The 22,174-nt window shown below is 54.1% G+C and overlaps 1 protein-coding gene across 1 annotated transcript in view; it reads left to right on the forward strand.

Moving 5' to 3' along the window:
* Positions 1 to 22,174, forward strand: part of CAMTA1 (calmodulin binding transcription activator 1) — a 1,074,576-nt gene that overhangs the window by 914,574 nt on the left and 137,828 nt on the right. The gene's annotated exons all lie outside the window — the stretch shown is intronic.

Raw genomic sequence — 22,174 nt, forward strand, 5'->3', positions numbered from 1 at the left:
GAGATTCTCGGCTTCTGCGCGGAGTGGCTGGTGGCACCACTTACACAGACAAGGGGACCGAGGACAGGCTGTCATTGTTGTTCGGTGCTTAAGAGTTGGCTCCAACCCAGAACCACCTCGTGCATGACAGAACTAAACACTGCGGGTCCCGAGCCATCCTCACCATTGTTCCGATGCCTGAGCCCATCCATGTAGCCACACTGTCAGTCCATCTCGTCAACAACCTTCCTATTTTTCACTGCCCCTTCACTGTAGTAAACACAATGTCCTTCTCCAGGGACTGGCCTCTCCTGACCATATGTCCAAAGTACGTTAGACCAAGTCTCGCCACCCTTGTCTCTAAGGAGCCCTCTGGCCTCGCTTCTTCCAATACAGATCAGTTTGTCTTCTTAGCAGGCCATGGGACTTTCGCTATTCTTCTCCAGCACCGTCATTCGAATGCGCGGATTCTTCTAAGGTCTTCTTTATTCAGAGTCCAACACCTTGTCCTTAAGAAACATCCTTGTTCTTTAATACACTAAAGAGGTGCAGCAGATGTATCTACCCAATGTGTCTTGGGATCTCTTGACTGCTGCTTCCATGAGCATGGATTCTGGATCCAAGTAAGACAACATTCTTGACACCATCGACCTTTTCTCCATTGATCATGATGGTACTTACCCAGTGGTCCAGTTGTGAGGACTTGGGTCTTCTTTACATTGAGTTGTCATCCACATTGAAAGCAGCAATTCCTGATCTCCATCAGCTAGTGCTTCAAGGCCTCCTCACCTTCAGCAAGCAAGGTTGTGTCATCTGCAAACTGCAGGTTGCTAATAAGCCTTCCTCCAATCCTGATACTGCCCTCTTCTTCCTATAAGCCTGATGATTTGCTCAGCATAGAGATACAACAAGGATGGAGAGAGGATATAATCCTGACACATGCCTTTTCTGATTTTACATCATGCAATAATCCCTTGTTGGGTTCACACAACTGCCTTTGGATCCATGGACAGGTTCCATGGACAGGTTCCTCATGAGCACATGAAGTGTTCTGGAATTTCTATTCCTCTCGAGGTTCTCCACGGTTTATGATGGCCCACACAGTCCAATGCCTGTGCGTAGTCCATGAAACAAGCGAACGTCTTTCTGGTACTCTCTGCTTTGAGCCTAGATCCATCTGACACCAGCAAGGCTATCTTGTTCCATGTCCTCTTCTGAATCCTGCCTGAACTTCTGGCAGTTCCTTGTCAAGGTGGGGACGGGCTAGGAGGGTCAAAATGTCTCTTTGGTCCATATTGAGAGCAAAGTGCATCCAAGTGGAGAGGTCTCGTGGGAGGGGTTTCTGTGACTGTGAGGGCCTCCATGATGAGATAGTGACCATGCTCGGCTGCTAACAGCAAGATTGAGGTTCAAGTCTGCCCAGAGGCACCTAGAATCTACTCCCCAGATACCAGTCACTGAAAACCTATGACCCCAGCTGGACTTGGAAACGCAGGGAATTCCTAGGAGTCAGAACCGGCTCTGTAGCAACTGTCTTTCTGCAGGTTTGGAATCTGGTCCGAAGAACTCAGGACCTGAGGCAGTAGTAGAGAACTGAGTGTCAGACTGGTAGGGTCGCCCAGGAAGAAGAGGGCCCAGCAAGAACCCAAGGGCACCCCAATATTTAGAGGTCATGAGAAGAGAGACAGGAGATGGGAAAACTGGCTCACCGAGTTCCACAAACCAAATGGGGAAGGGGGAGGTGCTCTGTGGCCCAGGGAGCCCTGCTCCCACCCTTCTCCTCTGCCATGGACCTCCAGTTCCCAGGAAGACACTGCCCAGGCTCCCAGAGGGCCCTGAGGATGAAGCTCAGCGCCCCGTGTTTCCAAATCCACTGTGACCACGTTTCCCATGACTTGCATGGAGTTGGCAGCCCCTCTCAGAGGCAGCCTGACTGCGTTTTAGTAATTTTCATAGTATTTTTGGCAGCTGCAGAAATTCCAAGGCAGAGGGAGCCTTTTAATGGAGCATCAAAAAGCTGGTTTTTTAAAAATACCTTTTAGAAAGCTATTTAAATTCTCCCGTCTGTAGCAAAATTAATGTATAAACTTAGCGCCTTAATTTGGGTTCTTCTTCAAAACGAAGAAGGTGGGCGGCCATTTCTTCGCAGGGCCCCGCGGGAGCCGGCTTGGAGGTGGGGCGTCACGGGGCCCAGCACGTTCGGGGTGCCCTTCCCTGGTGTTCTGAGCACTGCGCACAGTTCGTTCATGTAGTCTCCACACCAACCCCACCTGGCGGGCTGCAGCACAGGACTCCTCATTTTAGAAATGGACAGACTGCCTCTCAGGGGGGGCAGGTAAAGGGGGGGAGAGATGATGAATGGCCAGCTAGAGCTAGCCTTGCAGCAATTGGGAGCAGAGGAAGTTGCAGACTTTGCAGGGGTCAGAGCAGGGTCTCAGAACCAAATCTGCCAGTCTATATTTTGACCCACCCGGCCTGCCCCTCAACTCAGCCACTCCAAGAAGGTTTCCCGTGCCCCTGGGGTTTAATGGGCAGTTGACTTTGTCCCTACCCACAGTGACTGCTCAGCATCTCCAAGCTCAACTCACCTCTGCCAATCGATCCCGTCGCCTGCTGACCCTGTAGGATGGCGTGGGACTGCTCCTTGAGGCTTCCCCTCATCTTGAAAGCTGTCTGGGAGCCTACAGATCCCATTTTCTTCTGAAGAGCAGCTGGTGATTTGAACCACAGACTTTGCTGTTTGCAGCCCCTCACTTAACCCTCTGGGCCACCTGGGCTCCTATCAGCTCCACAGGGGCGTGTGAAACATTCAGAGTCCCAGGATCCTGGGGGCTCCCGGGAGTGACTTTCAGACTGATTCCAGAGCGATTCTGATATCCGGTGACATGCATGATGTCCTGACACTCTGTGTCCCCCAAGACAGACTGAGTGCTTGGGCTAGAAGGGCCTACAGTCACCCTTCCATCCTCAGTCCCCAGATGCTAAAACTGAGGCCACAGATGGAAATTGATTGTTGTAGTGGTGCCGAGCCAGAACCAGGACCTTGGGCCCCTGGGGCAGCTTCTCCCACTCAAAGGCATCCCTTCCCACCCAAGAGCCACTCCCTTCCCTGCCAGCCTTCCAGAGTCAAGAATGAGCACAGGTGGCCCCAGAAGGAGGAAGAGGTGTTCAGGTCTGTGTGGCCCTATTGCAGGCCTGGCTGGCTGTGGGACAGGTGCTAAGGAAACGAAGTGTGGGTCTCCCCAGTGTCCTGGGGTCCCTGAGCATCCTGAGCAACGAACTGGCAGGCCATCCTGCATGGTGCCAGTCCCTCTCTGCTGCCTTTGTCCCTGGAGATGGACAGGCAGCAGTGAGAGGCCAGTACAGTAGGTAAGGAGACAACTGTGGCTGTGGGGAGACAGAGTGGACCAGTCGGGACAGATAGAGTTGGCAGAACTCAGAACAGCTTCGTTGAAGCGGAGGGGGGGGGAAGCTGTCTGTACCACCCATCTGGATCCCACCAACTATGGGGCGTAGGGCAGGTGCCTTCATTCTCAACCTAGGTGTGGAGAGTCAAGCTGTCTCAGCCCTACAAGTGTATATGAGGGGCCCATGCCCAGCACTAACTGGACCTGGGGAACAAAAGATGAAAAGTTGCAAGGCCTGCAAGCAGAGCCTAGTCCAGAGTGCAACATGATCAGCTGGGGGATTTGACTTGAACAAACTTGTGATCCAGAATGTTCCAGGATCTCCCCAGCCCCACTTGCCTGCTCCTACCTGCAAGTCACCTTCCCTCCATCCATAAGCACTCCCTCCTGAGGGCCATCCCCCTACCTGCCCTCTCCACTTGAGCAGAGGTGGGGGCTTCTCAGAGTCTCAAGGTCCCTCGGCTATTGGCCCTGTCTGCCTTTCCTCTAAGGTCGAATTGACCCTCGCCGGCAAGCTCCACGCCCACGCTTTGATTGGTTTTCTGGCTCCATAGCCGCCTTTGGAGTGGAAAGGGTCAGGCTGCACCTGTGGACTCTGTCCAACTGATGCGGTTCCTTCGATGTCACCACCCACCCCCCCGGTACCCCACTCGTATCTCCATCTGTGAGAGGCGGGCAGCGATGGCACTCAGTGCCTCCTGAAGAAGCAGAACTGACCCTGCAGGCCGAACTCCCAAGACCTCAGGGTCCCCCAGCTGATCGCGTTGCACTCTGGACTAGGCTCTGCCTGCAGGACGTGGGGGCCTGGCCTGGGCCCCGGGGTCAGCCTCTCAACCTTTCATTTTCTGTACGCTCCGGGCAGCCATCTGCGTCGGCATCTTTATCCTCTTTGTGATTGCAAGTGTCCGTTTTGCCTGCTCGTGGATGCAGGATCTTTCGCTAACTCGAACTCACTAACATCAAGTCGATTCCATCCAGCTGGTGGCGACCCTCTCGGGCAGAGTAGGACGGCCTCTTTCAGGTTTCCAGGCTGTACATCTGTACGGGAGCAGACTGTGGTTAGCAGCTCAGTGTGTAACCCACGATGCCACCGGGCCACCTCGTTGCTGTTGTTGTTGTTAGGTGCCATCAGGTCCAACTCAGAGTGAGCCTCCCAACAACACAACAAAACGCTGGGCCATCTTCCTAATCGTTGTTGGGTCCCAGGCCACTGTTGCAGCCACTGTGTCCACCCAGCTGGCTGGCGGTCTTTCTCGTTGCCACTGCCCCTCGGCTGGACCAAGCGCAGTCCTTCTTCAGGGCGGTCTCTCCTGACACCATGTCCAAAGGATGTGAGATGAAGTCCCACCCTCCTTGCTCCCACGGTCCTCTCTGCTTGTCCTCGACAGACAGGCCTCTTTGTCCTCTCGGCAGTCGGTGGTGCTGCCAGGACTCTTGGCCAGCAACGTCAGCCAAGCGCAGCCATTCTTTCTCAGTCTCCCCTATTGCAGGAAGAGCTTTCACCTGCGTGTGAGGTGACAGAAAATGCTGCGGCTTGGTTCAGACGCACCTTAGTCTTCAAAGTGACATCCTTGTTTGCCAACCCTTGAAAGAGGGCTGGGCAGCAGATTTGCCCCGTGCAGGCATCACTTGATCTCTGGACTGCTGCTTCCATGAAGATTCCAGCAAGCTGAAATCCTTGACCAGCGCAATCTCTCCTCCGTTTAGCATGATGTTACCTGTTGGTGCGGTTGTGGAGGACTGTGGCTTTCTTCGCAGGGAGTTGCAATCTACCCAAGAAGGCCACCTCTTCATCCATGCACAAGTTCCCTATGGGCCCCTCGCTAGGCTTCTCCAAAGCAGCAATACAAGAACTCCTCCCAGGAGCCAGGCACGCTGACAGAGCTAGAGGCCAGTCTTGGCGGCACCACCTGCTAGCTACACAGGCCCGGTGGCCACTTCCATGACCTCCTGGAGCTTGTTTTCCATGCTTCAAAGTAGAAGCTCTACCCCTCCGCGGTGAGTGGATGAACACAGCGTGGCCTGGCCACACGAAGAAGCGTACTCCTCAGCCAGACAGAGAAACAGAGTCCCGAGGCCTGCCACGGCACGGGTAAGCCTTCCCGACCCCATTCTGCGTGCAATGACAGGCCATGAAAGGGCAATACTGCACGGTCCCGCTGACATGAAATAGCTCCACAAGATAAGCCCCTGGACACTGAAAGCCGACAGGAGGTGGGAGGGGAAGCGGGTCTGGAATGCTCACACGGTGCTACGTTTCTGCTTGGAAGATGGGAAAGTTTCGGAATGAGAGGGTGACGGGTGCGCAACATGGTGGATGTCGTTAGCGTCACCAAGTTTTACCCTGAAGAAAGGCAAGTTTTCTATGACACATAGTGTGCTACCATGCAAAAGACTGGGTCTCATCCTTTGGACATGTTGTCAGGTCCTTGTAAAAGTACAGGGGTGAAGAAGACGAGGAAGGCCTTCAACGAGATGGATTGACAGTGACTGCAACAGTAGGCTTGTGTGTTAGGCCGGGTTGACTGGAGAAACAAACCCAGTGATACTCATATATTAGTTATATATCAGGAAAACATCCCAGCTCAGTCCAAATAAAGTCCCTAAGTCCAAGATGAGTCCGTACGTGTGATGCTAGTCCATAAACCCCTCTGCAAACTCCCACAGCCACAAGCAGGGATGCAGAATGCAGGCAGGTGGGGGCAGAGCCCCGTGGATCCAATAGTGCAGTTCATCAGGGGCTCAGGCACATCTCAGAGGGACCCTAGAGCAGGAAGGTGAAGCAAGGAGAGGGGAATGTTCCCACGACCCTCCATATGAGGAGATCACACCCAAGGAGGCACCCTCAGGCTGTGACCTGATTGACAGGCTGGACTCCACCCCTACACTTCAAGTTGACACGACATTATGTAGTAAGCACCACAGCTTGAGTCTGGGAACAATTGTGAGGCTGGGGTTGTGTTCTGTGGGCATAGGAAGAAGCAGAGAGAGATGAGAGCTCCTACCCCTGGGGTGAGAGCAAGTACAGGATGAGATGAGATGAGATGAGCCTTAGCCTGGGGTTGTTTCGAGAACACTGCTGGTTGAGCTGTGAGGACATGAACCTTTCCTATGACCGATCGGTTGCCAACTGTGGACTGTGAGACCAAGCCCTGCATGGAAGGAGGAGGGAGCTGGCCCTGAGCTCAGCAGCCCCGGGGTGTCTGACAGGGTGTGGGAATTGGGTTTCCTGTGGGAATTATCCTTGGCCCTTCCCTGCCAGCATCCTGGGCTCTGAACACAGTGGTTCTGGCCCCTGCCTGGTCCTCCAGGAAATTTGGTGGCAGGCGTCAGCAATCAAAACTCCTGTGTCCTCAAAGTCATGCCACCCGAGACCCAAGACAGAGAATGAGGAGGTTCCCCTGTTTAGGCTGCAGGGGAAAGGGGACAGGGTGGTCAGCAGAATCACTGGACAGACCCCCATACACTGGTCTTGAAGCAAGAAAGAGCCCACACAAGCCCAGGGACCCAGTTCCCGAGCCCCTTCCAGGGGGACCCCTGAACTTCCCTGACCAGGGAGCTGACAGCCACTCACGGCAACTGGTGGGTGTCAGAGAAGAATGGGGCTCTACAGGGTTTTCAATCAGGGTTTTTCAGAAACTGGCTTAGCAGCCAAGCTGTTAACCATGTGCACTGCCCTGGGGCCTAGGAATGATGCCAGAGGCACAAGGCCCTGGGCTGCTGCAAGCCCTCCAGGGAAGGTGGGGAAAGGCGCGGGCCCCAACAGCTGCCCCCGGCCCCCTCCCCACATCACACAGGCCAGGAGATGACTCCTTTCAAGTGGAACCTGTGTGCCACTGAGGAGCGACACTTCCACAACAGAGGCACAGATCAGTTCTCCGGCTTTCATCTTTTCTTGGGGCTCAGCGTGATGAGTGTGGCCCCTACCTGTGGCTGATCAACAACCAGAAACTTGCTGTCGCTGCCGTCACTGGGCTTTCTTGAACAATTACCACCTGTCATGGGCGGGGATTTAAAGCAGCCCAGAGAACTTCCCAACTGAGCCAGCTGGGGACATTAGACACATTTTTGGTGCACCAGAAGGTACCAGACAGAATCTATGAAGGAGCGGGGAAGAGCGTGCCTTGTGTTTGCGACACCAACTCTTCTCCTTCCCCAGGGAATGGGATGCAGGAAGTGGTTTCACATCCCTACCCAAAACCTCCGCATAGACCACCCTGCCAGGCCCTGTAGACTAAAGCACTATCCCCTGTCCTCAGGTGGGGCCTCCCCCAGCTGCTGGGGAGGACGATGTCTAGACCAGGTGATGTCCACTGCAATTCCGGACGCTGAGCTAGAGGGGCCCGTGTCCCGTCTAGGAGCCATCCAGACTAGGTTGGTCAGGGTGAAGGGTGGGCTGACATCCTTGGAAGGACTTGGGAGAGGAAGTAGGAATGTTGAGCTGCAGACACTTTAAGTGATATATTTTATTCCTCCAGGATAGCACGGGGGTTATAATGTCCTTGTAGTTTTCAGTCTGCCTTGGCCACAAGAGGAAGCTCCTAGAGGCCAGAGACCGTGCTTCTCCATCCCCAGAGTGGTATCAGCATAGAATAGGCCCTCGGTATATGATCAGTAGAAGGAAGGATCTATGTGTGAGCTGATGGATGGATGGATGGATGGATGGATGGATGGATGGATGGATGGATGGATGGTAGGGTACATGGGTAGATGTGTGGGTGAATTGGTGAGTGGATGGGAGAAAGGGTGAACAGATGAGTGGACAGGTGTGTGGATAGATAGATGGACACCTAGATGGATGGGTAGATGGGGTGGGTAGATGAATGGATTGGTGAATGAGTGAATGAGAAGATGGATGTGAATTTTGAATGAGTGAATGGAAGGATGGAAGATGAGTGAGTGGATGAGGGGAAGGGTAAAGAATGTGTAAGTAGAATAGATGCATGGTGGGTAGCTGGGAGAACTGGATGAGTGAGTGGATCAAACAGTGGGTGGGTTGATAGGTAAGAAGGCATGTGGCTGGATGGACGGACGGATGGGTGGATGGATGGATGGGGATAGGCATATGGCTAGATAAATGATGAGTGACAAGGGAGCTAGCTACCAATCTTTGAATGGCTGCCCCACCCTGAAGATCAGAGATCTATTCTGTGAGGACCCGGAGGACAAATCCAGGCTTATCCTCTAGGGAAGCACATTGGGATGTGGGTTAAGAAAAATCTTTGCACCAGCCAAGAGGCAAACTAGATTACCTCAGAGAACAACTCCAACTCTGAGCAGCCCTAGTCCCCTGAGGTCTTGTCATCAGCTGGGTCAAGGGCCATTGCTGGAGGGCCAGGCCTTGGCCCCTGCAGGGGCCCCATCCTCTGTCTCTGTGCTAAGGGCCCATGGCTAAAGACATGCTGTCCTGACTGCAGACTTTGACTCTCCTGCCCATCTCTGACTGAGCCCTCCTGCTGTAATCGCACCTGCCACTCACCTGGGCGGGCATGGCCTGGCAGAGGATTCTAAGAGACAGAGGGGAAGTAAGAAAAATGCCTTGTAGATATGGGTTAATGAGAGCTGGTCAGCACCTTCAAGTCCTGTTTTCTGGGCATGCTCAATGCCAGAGGGACCCACTTCTGGGGGTGGGGCTGTCAGAAGCCAAAAGAGCCGGAGAAGGCCTAAGGGAGAAGTTAGGCCCAGGACTGGAGAACATGAGGACCTGCCCTCCCCCACCCCTGCCCCTCCCCACACACACATACACACACACAGAGCAGGGCATGGAGGCTGATGGCAGGGACAGAGCCACACCTACCTGGTCAGCAGGACCCTCTTTGGCCCACACCCAGCCCCTCAGCGTCTCGTTCTCTTTAGGAAATCGAATTGCTTGTAGCTTCCACTCTGGCCATCAATTGAAGTGGAGCCCAAGGGTGCCACAGAGGTTCACCTTGTTCTGCTTAAATAATGCAGGTAGCGAGACTATCGACAACCTGTCATGGGCTAGAAAAGGGCTTCGATACAGGTAGAGGCCTGGGGGAGGGGGCGACAGGGTGGCCACCAGCCAGCCAGTTGAACCAAAGGTTTTCAAGAAGAGACCAGGCCCTTGGCAAGGTCCTTGGGAGGGGACAGTGGGCGTCTGGGGGTGGCAGATGGGTGCTGGACCCGCCGTGGTCTCTTCCAGAAAGACGTTGTGTTGGGAAATTCTCTCTGAGCAAGCGAGGACAAGCACTGATTGACTGAGGAACTGTGTAGCGCAGTGGGGACCGGAGCCTGGCCCCTACAGGCCTGGGGGGAGGGGGAGGGAGGAGGGGGAGGGGCTGCAATGTCAAGCAAGTCACCACCTGTTAGAGGACAGGGTGTCCCATCCTACTCCTGCCCTCCCCTCCCAGATCCACAGCTGGACAGCGGGGCTCGCGATGAGTCTGCCTGCTCTTCCCTGAGCCTATGCTGTGGTTTTTTTGAATGTTTAAAAATTCCCCGCAGCGCGGCAGGTGCCCGGCTGCCAGGTCACCCCATCGCGCTCTGTCATCAGACATCGTGTTTACCCGTCAGGCGCTGTTTTCCTGACACTCAACACTCAAAATAATGATCTCGGAGGAGCACCTGCATGAATGATTCATGAGGCTCCGCTCGACTTTGGGTGTTAACAGCAAATCAAAGCGGGAGCAGGGGCAGCAGGGGAGGCAGACCCACCCCTGGCCTCCAGCCCGACTCTGAGCCCCAGCCTGGCCTTGCAAGAGTGAGCTGTGGCTGCCAGACCCTCCGCACACCTGGGAGGGGAGCAGGGGCGGAGCTGGGTCCTGCTTGTCAGCAGATGACCTTGCTGAGCACGTCAGCGCTCCAGACTCTGCTGTCAGTGGTCCTGAGTCCCAGTCACCGCTCTCGAGCCAGCAGGCTGTGTGACCTTGAGCAGGTCACTCTGCCTCTCTGATCCTCCAGTTCCTCTGCCATCAAGCCAAGGGGTCCCTCTCTCGCAGGGCAGTTGTGAATGTGAGAGGCCATGTGTGCAGGTCAATCCCAGGCCTGTGGTTGTGGTCAGAAGACCAGAAAACCCAGAACCAAACCAGCTGACGTTGACTTGACATCGGCGCACAGGGCCCCACCCTGTGTGGGTCAGCGAAGGGCGGGGCTCTACAGGGTTTCCAAGGGCTCGGTGTTCGGGAAGGAGATCACAGGACCTTTCTGCCGAGGCACCTCTGGGTGGGCCTAAACCGCCCTCCTTTGCTGGCAGCTGAGCGCTGAACCACCAAGCCCCTCAGGGACTCCCATCAAAATAGAGGAGCTCTTCTCACATTTGCGGGGACTGCCGCCCCTCTCAAAGGCCTTCATCTCTCCTTTAAAAGGGAAGAGTTGAAAGAAGTGGTGCTCAGTCGCCTGCTTGCTGAGGATGTGCCGTTCTGTGCTAGGCAGACTGTGCCGACAGCCTCAGGCGGGAACCAGGACAGTCCAGCCTCAGCGAAGCTCCTTGATTAACCAGGCCCCTGCCTTCCCGAAGCATGCAGCCGGGGGCCTGTGGGTAAGGGGGGGCATGTTAGCAGTTCTCAGAGAGAGACAGAGAGACTTCGCAAGCATACACAGCTAGTGTGGTGGATAAAGATCTTGCAGACCGAGACCCAGAAAGCAGTTATCGGCATAGCCTGGAAGAAAGGCACCTCCGAGAAAGACCGAGCCATCTCCGCCGTCGGAGCCCCACGGAGCGTGGGGTCCCTGGGCCTGGGCCCGGGTCCTCCGTGCTGCCATGTGTTTTGTACACCATCAGTCCTGGCTGAATGGGTGGACTTTTACAGAGTTGTTCTGGGTCCTGGTGATTCGATGATGACCAAGACCAGGGCGGTACCCTGAGCCGACCCAGCCTTAGTCTCCCCTCTGTCCAACGTCCCGCGTAACCTTGGGGTGCGGCGGGCATCCGTCTGACCCAAGCATTCTGAATTCCGTGAAGGATGTTCATCAGCCCGTCAGAAGTGATAGGGTGAGACGCCCCTCCTAGGGACCCCCACTAGCACTGCAAGCAGAGAACTCGGGCAGAGAGGTTCATCCACCACCCTGACCACAGGCAATAGGATGCAACGCTTGCCAGTGCTGCTCCCTCCTCCCCACCCTTCCTCCCCAAACAGAAGCGGGATCCAGCACCAGCCAGGGGGTTCCTTCTTCTTCTCCGTGGCCTGTGAGCACTCCCCTTCCCCCATCCCATGGGCAAAGATGGCTCAGAGTAAGGGGTCAGAAAGCCTGGGAGGAGGCCACAGCTGAGAGGGGAGGGCCCCGGCTCTGCAGGCTGCAGTGAGGGAGGATCCAGACCAGGGCGAGACCCGAAGCTCTGCTCCTTATGATCTGTGTGGTCCTGGGCAGATGTCCTCGCCTCTCGGGTCCTCTGTTTCCTCTTCTGTTAGGTGTGGACCTGGTTCGTGCTGTGGGTCCAGAGCCAGGTGTCAGGGGTCAGCACTCAACCCCCAAAGAGTGCTCTTCCATCTTTATTTTAGATTTTTAGATTTGCCACATTGTCTTCGAGGTGGTTACACATTGGGTTGTGATCCTCATGACTGGCAGTTGGAAACCGGCAGCTTCTCAGGAGAAAAGCTGGGCTTTCTACTCCCATGAACGGACTGGATGGCAATGAGTCTGGCTTGGATTTGATCTTAGTGACCTCGTGCTGCTGTGACAGCAATACCACAGGCAGGGCTCTAACCAACAGTCCTTTATCCTCGCACAGTGTAAGAAGCCCACATTTAGCACGCCAGCTCTAGTTGCAGTTGTTGTTTGAAGCCTGTTGGCTCTGGGGAAAGGGCCTGGTCTCCTTTCAACACTGGTGAGATCCTGAAGATGTTAGAGATCCCTGTGTGTCTAGCAATCAATCTTCTCTTGAGTCTAGGAGGTTCTCAGCACAGGGACCCTGAGTCCAAAAGACCAGCTCCACTCCTGGCTCTTCTTTCGAAGTGATATTGGGCTTCCCTCTCTCTCTCTCTCTCTCTCTCTCTCTCTCTCTCTCTCTCTCTCTCTCTCTCTCTCTCTTTCCTTTTATCTCATAAGACAAACTCATTTACTGCCACTGAGTCTATTCTGACTCAAAGCGACTTTATAGGACTGGGTAGAACTGCTTCCCTCTGGGTGTCCGAGGCTGTAAATCTTTACAGGTATAGACAACCGCATCTGTCTCCTGCAGAGCGGCTGGTAGATGCAAAGCCCTGACCTTGTGGGTAGCTGCCCAATAGGTGAACCCACTACCCCGCCGGGGCTCCTTCCTAAGATAGAAGGGGGTGAATACAGCATTCCATCTTCCTGGACCAGTCAAGTGGCCACAGATTCTTGGGAGGGTGGGAGGCACAATCCATGACATTTCTCATGGGACAGTTTTCACTTTAACAATTTTTTCTGGATCACTGGCATCTGGGGCCCTTCAACCTGGTGCTCACCGTGACTTCTTCACCCACCTCCTCCTTGTGTTGGCCCTAGCTAAGGGGTCTGTGCCAAGGGTCCCAGACTGGGATTGAGGGGAGATCTTAGTCAAGAAATTCCAGCCTGGGGTTTGGGGTCTTAGCCAAAGGGTCCCAGCCTGGTGCTAGGGAGTCTGGGCCAACAGGTCCCAGCCTAGTGTTGTAGGCTGGACCAAGGGGATCCCGCCTGCTGTTGGGTTCCAGCCCAGGAGAGACACAGGGGCTGAGATCTCCTCCCTGAGTCAGGTCTCCCTTTCCTCCCTACCCTCTCAGTGGGCCTCTGTCCCACTGCAGGTGTGAGCTGAAGCCCCTCCCTTCCCAGCCTTACCCTGATAGGCTGACCTGGCCAACACCCTCTCAGGGCAGGGTGAGGGATATTGGCCTGGGAGTAGCCATGCTGTGCAGAGACAACTGACTGTGCAGGGTCACGTGCCAGTCCCCCAGGATGTAGCTGCCCGCCGCGGGTTACTGAGGCAGGTCAGGGGAGAGGCCCAGGTGCAGCAAGGCATGGTGGTGGCAAAGTGGCAGGCCCCACCCCTCCTCCAGGAGATGTGTTCTCCTCAGGGTCTCTTCCCCAACCCTGTCACGAGCTCCTCTCCCCACCCCGCCCCCCAAAAAAGACCTGGGACCTTCACTAATCATCCCCCCTGCATCTGCCAGACTCCCTCCACATGTGTGCTTTTCCTGTAGTTGGGAGCCCAACCTTAGAAGTCATTGCAGTTCCCCACAGCACCCAGCAGAGACCCAGCCAGACCAGCCAGGGACAGAGGGAGCATGGAGACACCGGGCATTCCTGCCCGCTTGGTGGGAAAGCCCGGGCTGGTGTGAGATAGTCTTCCTCCCAGCCAGGCCTCCCGAGTGACAGGCAAGTGCTCTAAGACCCTCCCAGGCTGGTACAGTGCCCTCAAGGGACTATGTCCATCAGGGGAAGCCCTGCAGGCTTCCGGGAGGTGACCAAGCCAGAGCCGGGACTTTCAGCCCTGTTGGTGGCTAGCCACCCGAGAGAGGATGACAAAGGCAGGAGGCAGCATAGATGAAAGGTTGCTTGTCCACAGGAGGTGGTTACAAACTGAGGACAAGTCAAGTCAAACAAGGTTTCATTCCCATTGTCAAGCGGGGTGAGGGTGGGGGGTTTGTGGTCCAAGATAGCCTGTGATGACTGGCACCCACACACAGGGCTCTCAGTCCCAGAAGAACAATAAGGAGCTCAACCCCACCCCCACCCCGCCCCCAAGGCCGGTGGGCAGAGAGGACACCTTAGCAGGAGAAATCAAAGTGTGAGCAGGGTCTCAAGGCCAAGGGGTTCAGGCTGAGAACTTGAATGCAGTCCGCTGCTAAACAAAATACTCATAGCTTGCATGCACCCAGATAGAGGTGCCTCAGAAGAAAGGCCTGGCCATCTGTTTCTGAAAATCCCACAAAGCACAGCTCTTTCTCTGACAAACTCGGAGTCACCCGAAGTTGGATCAACTCAATAGCTCGGCTACAGGAGCGGAGTGGGGTTAGGATTGCAGGTGGTGGGAGAGGGGATCCTTGTCCTCTGACCCTATCCCTGTCACAGCTCTGAGGGGGAAATCTCCCCCCAATAGCCTGCGCCCCTCCTCCGACCTGCCCTCTCCTGTTCTCAGGAGACCAGACTCCAGAGACAACGAGACATAAAAAGGATCCGAGATAAAGATTCATGCATGCCAGCACCAACTCTGTTCAGGAAAATTGAAATATTTTGTACGTCGTGACAATCGAGCCACCGGGCGACCTTCCTGGAATAACTTTCCAGATATATGACAGTGTCAGCAGCCGCCCCGGTGCTGGAAGGCTCCCCAAAGCCACCACTTAAAAAATGCCTCTGCGTTATTAACATTCCTCACTTGGAGATGTTTATGGCTCGTCACTGTTATCAACAGACACAAATTTCAAGAACCTCTAAATGACACCACCCCCAAAGTCAGCCTGGAACAGTCTGCCATCCCAGCCTGCCCAGCCCTCACCGGGCCATGGACATTCAATCCGGCTTATCTGATGGGTGCCCACCACCACCACTGGAGCCTAAGTCCCTCCATGCTGACCTTGACCCTTGAGAGTGGGGGCTTCTTCTGCACTCGCCTCCTCTGGCCCCTGTCGGGAGCTTGGGATGCTCCTGGGGGTGGGGTGCTGCAGGGAAGCCTGGCTCAGGTGCCGGGCTCAGAGCCAGAGCAGGTGTCCTGTCTCCTGGCTGCTGGGTCTACACAGAGCTTCACTCTGCACACCTGCCGGGAGTCAGACCTCCCTCATTCACTCATCCATTCATTTGTTCAGCGCCAAAGTGACGGCAGGGCTGCAACTTTGGTCTAATGGCTTCTGTCCCAAAGGGCACGGCTGATGTCAGGCAGAGGGACCTGACGTCAGCCTTGGCCTTGAGACCTCAGAGCCCTGTGTGCCAAAAGGAAGACCTCATTCCCCCAACCAAGGCCTCCCTCTGGGTCTCAGCTTCCTGGTGCTCTGGGATAAATGCACCAAGAGTGGCCATGAAGCGCGAACACATCGTGTCTCACCATGTGCAGGTTAGAAGTCCAAATCAAGGTTCTCAACCTATGGGTCTCGACCCCTTTGGGGGTCAAACGACTCTTTCACAGGGGTCACCTAAGACCATCAGAAAAACACATTATTTCTGATGGTCTTAGGAACCGAGACACTGCTCCTCTATTCATCTCCAGGCGGGTCCGCCCACATGCAGATACACCCACAGACAAGTACCCGGCATAAAGACTGTTACCCACACTACACCATGCTTCCAGACGAAATTTCATTTATTTGTCATTAGAAATAAATGTTTCACCATATATAATTACATATTGTTTTGTGATGAATCACTATGCTTTCATTACGTTCAATTTGTAACAATGAAAAGACATCCTGCAGATCAGATATTTACATGATGATTCATCGCAGTAGCAAAATGACAGTTAGGAAGTAGCAAGGAAAATAATCTTATGGTTGGGGGATCACCACAACATGAGGAACTCTATGAAAGGGTCGCGGCATGAGGACGGCGTGAGGAAGGTTGAGAACCGCTGCTCTCAGATTTTGCGAGAAAGGACCTGCTCCCTGCCCCTCTCCCAGCTCCTGGTGGAGCAAACCTTGCTTTCCTTGGCTGCTTGTAGATGCATCTCCACTTGGCATTTCCCCCTGGGGGTCTGTCCCTGGATCTGTTCTCCCCTCCTCTGATTTGCCACTCAGGTGGGATGAGGACCCAGCCTACCTCAGTATGATATCGTTAAATGATAACAAAAGAAAATGCCTATTTCCAGACACGGTGGCATTCACAGATACAGGTGTGAAAACTTCAATGTCTGGGACTGGGGGTGGTGGTGGTGGTGGTCTGGTGGGACAGGGGGAGGGGGACAACAGTGAGCCCAATTCAAGCAGTCCCACTTGGATGCTGGGATCCGCGCTCACAGACAAAAGGGGGATGTCCGTGGAATGGTGATGACAAGGCCAGGCGGTTTGAGTGTGGTTCCTCGCCGTGATACTGACAAGCTAAGCTGTAAAAACAGGACTGCCAATATGCTCCGCATCGTGTCCATAGCCCAGCACACTTCTTGGCACAAAGGCGGTGCTCAGGAGTCCCTGGGTGGTGCAGAAGTTACAGCCTTAGGCTGAAAGCTTGAGCCCACCCAGAGGTACCGCGGAAGAATGTCCTGGAAGCCTGCATCTGAGGAGCTGTGGGAAACCCTGTGGAGCACACGGCTCCCTGACATCCGTGGAGCCACCGGGAGCTGGGTCAACTCAGTGACCTCTGTGATTTGCGGGCGTTCTTCCCCTTTGCGCTATCGCTTTGATTCTCCTGGAACGATAGGAACAAGGGTTCGGGTGACCCCTTGGTCTGGAGCAAGTGTGTTTTGTGGAAGAAGAAATGAACGCTAGTCGGTGTCACCTGCAAACCAGGGTAGCTGGGACCACCACACCCTATGTCAGCCAGCCCTATCCAACTTTGCCACCCAAGAATGGCCCTGTACCAGTCACTTTCTCTTCCCTCAGCCTCGGTGTCCCCATCTGCCAAGCAGACTGCTTCAGTCCTCCTGTTCCTACACGGCACCTACCACAGTGGTTTGTTGAGCGCATTGGGCAGCAGGGTGGCTTGGGAAACCCTAGCGAGATGGTGAATGTGAGCAACGGGTTTGGGAAGCTCCCAGTGTTTGGTCAAGTGTAAGAGATTATTAATCCCATTTAGCACCTTTTAAAAGGATGTTTTGCCTCCACTCAGCCAAATTTAACTTGGATGATGAAGAACCCAGCCTGGGCTTCCCCGGCTATAATTTCCCTGCATCCTGGAGCCTCAGAATATTAAAGCTCAAAAGCTCACATTGCTGAGAGAAACCCAAACAGCAGCATGTTAGAGGCACGGCTGCACAAATGGAATTCAAAGTGATATTTCAAGCGGGGCGTTCTGTTTATACAAACCTTGAGAGCACTCGATGAATGTGAGCAGAACTTTGAAATTAAAACCACTCCTGTTTTCCTGCGCGTCTAGCTCTGTTGCGGCGCCCGTATCTTCGGGTAGTTGTGGAGGTTAGCAACCACTTGCGACTGACTTCCGAGTCTTGGAAATGCTCAGAGATGAGGCAGGGAGGCGCTGAGGAAAAGCTTAGGGTGAGTCTAGGCCTGCAGGCCTAGGACAAGTCTAATAAAGTGACGGTAACGGAGGGAGCTGTCCATGGTCCTGAAAGGCAGGCCCGGCCAGCCTACAACTGGAGGGTGTTTGGAGAGGGGCCCTGCTCCGGTGGAGGAAGGGAATGCCCCCTAGAATATTGGGATCGAGGCCCCTGGGGAGCCTGCCTGAGCTGGTGGGGATGCAGCAGCAGGAAGCAGAGGGTGAAGTGGGAGGGGAGACAGAGTGACAGGTGCAGTGGAAATGAGAAGAGAGAGGTGAGCTCAGAAGCAGGAGGAACTGGGAAATAAAGTAATAAAATAGAGAGATACACCTGGTGACAGCGGGGAGATAAATGGAGCAAGTTATACGAAAGGCTCATTTTTGTGCAAATATTTGGGGCTCTATAAAATAAGGCTGTTTATTATAAATCTGTCTTCCGAATAAGTCTTGCCAACCCACAGGTGTCACCTGCAGTGAATTTTTCCCTCTAAGACATGCAGGGCTGGGCTCTCAAGGTAAAGCGTGGTGGCAGTGGCTCTTCCTGTTTTATAAATAGCACTTCCCACCAGGGAAGTGTGGCTGAGGGAGCCAGGCACACCACCAGGGGTATCCTCTGGGCACAGTCAGAGGCTACACTGCTGACCTTGACCAGGCAAGAGGATGCTGGGGGTTGCTCTGCATCCTGGAATCAAGGAGACTTCAATACATGAGTTACATGGGCCCTGCCCTTGGCGGAATAGTCTTTTGAGTCTGTCATTAAATAACAAGAGAGTCCCCCACCCCCCACCCCCATGACAGACAGGATGGCAGAGCATGAAACGGTGGCAGCAAAGAGTCACATGAGATGCAGAGGGATGGAGGTGGGGGCGGAGGGGCTTCTTCAGGGGCTTGCCAACCGTTTCTGTGCAGGAGCCCCTTTGCCTGAAATGGTTCAAGACAATATTTTCTGGAACCAAGGGAAGCGCCGGAAGGCTTGTAGAGCTTGGAGGAATTCCTGGAAGAGCTGAGCCCTCTACCCCAAGTTTCCCGGGCCAGCATGTCAGCAAATGGGAAAGGCCTGGCCGCGAGCCAGCTGCTCATGTGGCCCTGCCGACCAAGGGAGCTCATCACCCCGGGGTGGCTGGCATCAGAATTCACCACACACCCTTCCCTAGGAGCCCTCTTTACATGCTCTGGATGAGAGGGGCCCTTGGCCTGCCTAGGATCACCCTGACCCCGCAGCCTGATGTACCTGATTCTCAGCAAAGACAGCCAGTAGTGGGGCATGGTCCGCTGAAGACTGGTCATCTCCCCACCCTCCACACAAACACACACACACACACACACAGAGGGAGGGGGGAAGGGAGGGAGGGATGGAGCATGCACATACACACATAAAGCTTAAGAAACGATTCCCAGATGCTCTCCTGGGCATTTCTTCTCAGGTCCCAAGTCTTCTTCATGACAGAATATGAGTGTCCAGGGAATGGGAAGTCGGGGGGGTTTCAGGTCTCTATGTCTTTCATTAGGTACAGGCTAGCCAGTGAGCGAGATTTCTCTGAGCCCAAGTCCTAGCACTTCGAACATTAACCTGTGACCAGAAGCAGGCTCCAGACCCTCTCTGAGCCCATTTGCTCAGCACTGAAGTGGGCTGATCTTCATAATAACAACTAATGGAGTTCTTGGTGCTGACGTTAGCTGTCATCCAGCCAGCCCTCGACTCATGCCAAGCCCATACACAATAGAGCAAAATGCTGCCCAGTCCCACACCATCCCCATGATTAGTTGTGGATCCACATGATTGTGTGATTATTGTGGTCCAGAGGGCTGATTTTCAGAAGTCGATCACCAGACTTTACTTCTCTAGTTGATTGTCATCTGGAATCTCCGCTGAAATCCGTTCAGCACATAGCAACCTACAAGCCTCCACTGACAGGTGGACAGTGGTGGTGTATGAGATGTACTGGCTGGGACTCGAACTCAAGTCTCTCACATGGAAGGTGAGAATTTCCTATTGGCCCCAGTAGGCGTGTTGCTCTTATTGTTCTTGTTATGAGCTATCAGGTCAATGCCAGCTTCTAGTGATGCTACAGGACAGAGTTGAATGATCCTATATGATTTCCGAGACCATGACCTTGATAGAAGCAGGTCACCCACATTTTTCCCACAGAGGATCTCCTGATGGATTCAAACCATCAGTCATTTGGTTGGTAGCCCAGTGCTCCAGTGCTTAACCACTGTATCACCAGTGCTCTTTGACCGACTGGGCTCTTAGGGGCATTCAAAGCAGCGATCCTGCAGCCCAGAGCCGAGCAGAGTTGGTGTTTGACAAGTGTCCACTCTTGTTAGCATTGGAAGAGCAAGGACTCCACCGCTCCATGCACAGAGCGGATACTCCTGGTGGTCCAGATGGACCTGAGTCTATTTCCAGGATGCTCTGCTCCCAAAACAGCCTGGCATTGCCCCGTCGTAGTCTCAGAGACCTCAATCACACCCCACTGGATGACTAGCCCATCACCCTTCTCCCCCGCCTAGACCACGAAGGCACGGACATCTCTGTACCAGTGTTGTTGCTAGTTGCTGTAGAGCAGGACAAAATGGCGCCGCGTCCTGCACCATCTTCATGACCATGGGGATGTTCAAGTTCATTGTGGTGGCCACTGTGTTCTGAGTGCCTCTTCCCCCAGCCCTTTGTGGGACCGTATTCTGCTGTGACTCCCAGGATTTTCTCTTGCTAGCTTTCAGAAATAGATCCCCAGACATTTTCCCCTACGTCTGCCTTAGTCCAACCGAGTGGGTGCTTAGTCTAAAACACAGGGGTGCTGAGGTTTTTTGTTTTGTTGTTGTTATGTGTGTGTGTGTTTCTGAAAAGGGGGCAGTCAGCCAAATATGTTTGGGACCATATGGTCTGGAAGCTCTCCTGAGACCCATCCACCCTAGGTGACTCCACTAGTATTTTAAACATGGGGAGGGGGGAGAAATAGCTCCCAGTATCACAGCAACATGCAAGCCTCCCCCACCCCACCCCACGCAGCATGACACACTGATAGATGCACGCTGGAAGAGAGTGTTTGTTAGCTAAACAGAAAAGATGGCATCTCCATCAGGTTCCCTCTCACCCAGACCTAATTCCCATCTTGTGCTGAGCGTCCACAGATCCTCCTGAGGGGGTGGGGGTGGGGGAAGCAGCCCTCTTCTCCCACTGTTCTGCTCCACCCTTCTTCTGGCTGTGTGAGGCTTCAAACTTGCAACTCTGCACCTTCGGAAGAGATTGCCCTGTTTCTCTCTGGCCAGGTGGCCTTGCCCTGGGGCTGCCTTTCCGCTCTTTATGTCTCCCTGGCTTTCAAGGCTTTGGCTGGAAACAGCTTCTTGTGGTGGATCCCAGCCGGTCCCAATGATATTTTATAGCACTTTCCTAGTGTACTGCCTTTTGATGACGATAGTAAAAGGCCACACATCAGGGAACGCCATCAAAGAGGAAGAACTGTCCCCTCTCCTTGTCAGTTCAAGTTGAGCACTGTAATTTACATGAAACCCTGGTGGCTTCCGGTGCTTCCCTCCCGTGGAACCAGTTTCTTCTCCCATTAGGAGAATGAGATCATTAAAATACTTCCCTGCTCCTTTGCACTGAATTCGGTTGGCTCGGCCCAGTGGCACATGCCAGTTTGAAAGCTGTTATGTTATTTGGGCATCAAAGAGCCTCAGGGTCTTTACTTCCAGGAGAGTCCTTCATCTGCTCGTCACCTGCCCCTAAAGTGCCCTCCAGTGGTTGCAACCGGAATAAACACCGCCTGGTCCTGAGCCAGCCTCCCACCCAGCTGCAGCTGCAGGTGTCAATCCGTCTCCTTGGGGGTTCTCCTCGTCTCTCCGACCCTCTCCTGTCCCAAACACGGTGCCTTTCTCCAGAGAGGGTGCCTTCCTGACACCACGTTCAAAGCGTGTCCGACGAAGTCTCACCTCTCTTGGTTCCCAGGAGCCTGCTGGCTGAACCTCTTCCAAGACAGATTGACTTGTTCTTCCAGCAAGCAGCCTTGTCCCCCCCCCCCCCAGCACCCAAATTCCAATGGGCTCGTTCTTCTTCAGGTGCAGCCTTCACATGCACATGAAGCAATCGAGAAATGCCATGGTTTGAATCAGACACCCATGGTCCTCAAAGATTCGACATAAAACCTTTTCTTTTTTTCAACTACCATCGAGTTGATTCCCACTGAGCTGGAGCCTCATCTTTCTCCTGAGGAATGATTGGTAGATTTGAACCTCCGGCCCTTCAGTTAGCGGTGCCTCGCTTCCCAGTTCATGCTATAGTGAAGGGAAATCCAGCTTTGTTCAAATCGGATGGGCGACTTTGCACTTTAAACTGATGCCCACAGCAGCTGATTCCAGGCAGGCAGCCCAGGCTGCTCCGCTTCCCCCAGGCGCCAGCCTTCGCAGCTCTCCCTGAAGAAGTGACTGTGAGGAGGAAGTGATGATGTGGTCTCTCCCCTCCTCGAGCCTTCGCCCATCTCGACGGAACCAAGTCAGTCTGAGTCGATTCTGGCTCACAGCGACCCTCCAGGGCAGGGGAGAACTGCCCCTGTGGGTTTCTAAGACTGTAACTCGTCACTGGAGTAGAAAGCCCCATCTTTCCCCCACAGAGTAAGTAGCTGGTGGTTTTGAACCTTGGGAGCATCAGCTCAATGCATAACCCATTCCACTACCAGGGCCTCTCCAACTAGCTTAAACAGTACAGAACTTGGTATCGTTGTTGATGATGATGATGCAGAGCCCCT

This window comes from Tenrec ecaudatus, chromosome 1 (genome assembly GCF_050624435.1).
Source record: "Tenrec ecaudatus isolate mTenEca1 chromosome 1, mTenEca1.hap1, whole genome shotgun sequence".
NCBI lineage: Eukaryota > Metazoa > Chordata > Mammalia > Afrosoricida > Tenrecidae > Tenrec > Tenrec ecaudatus.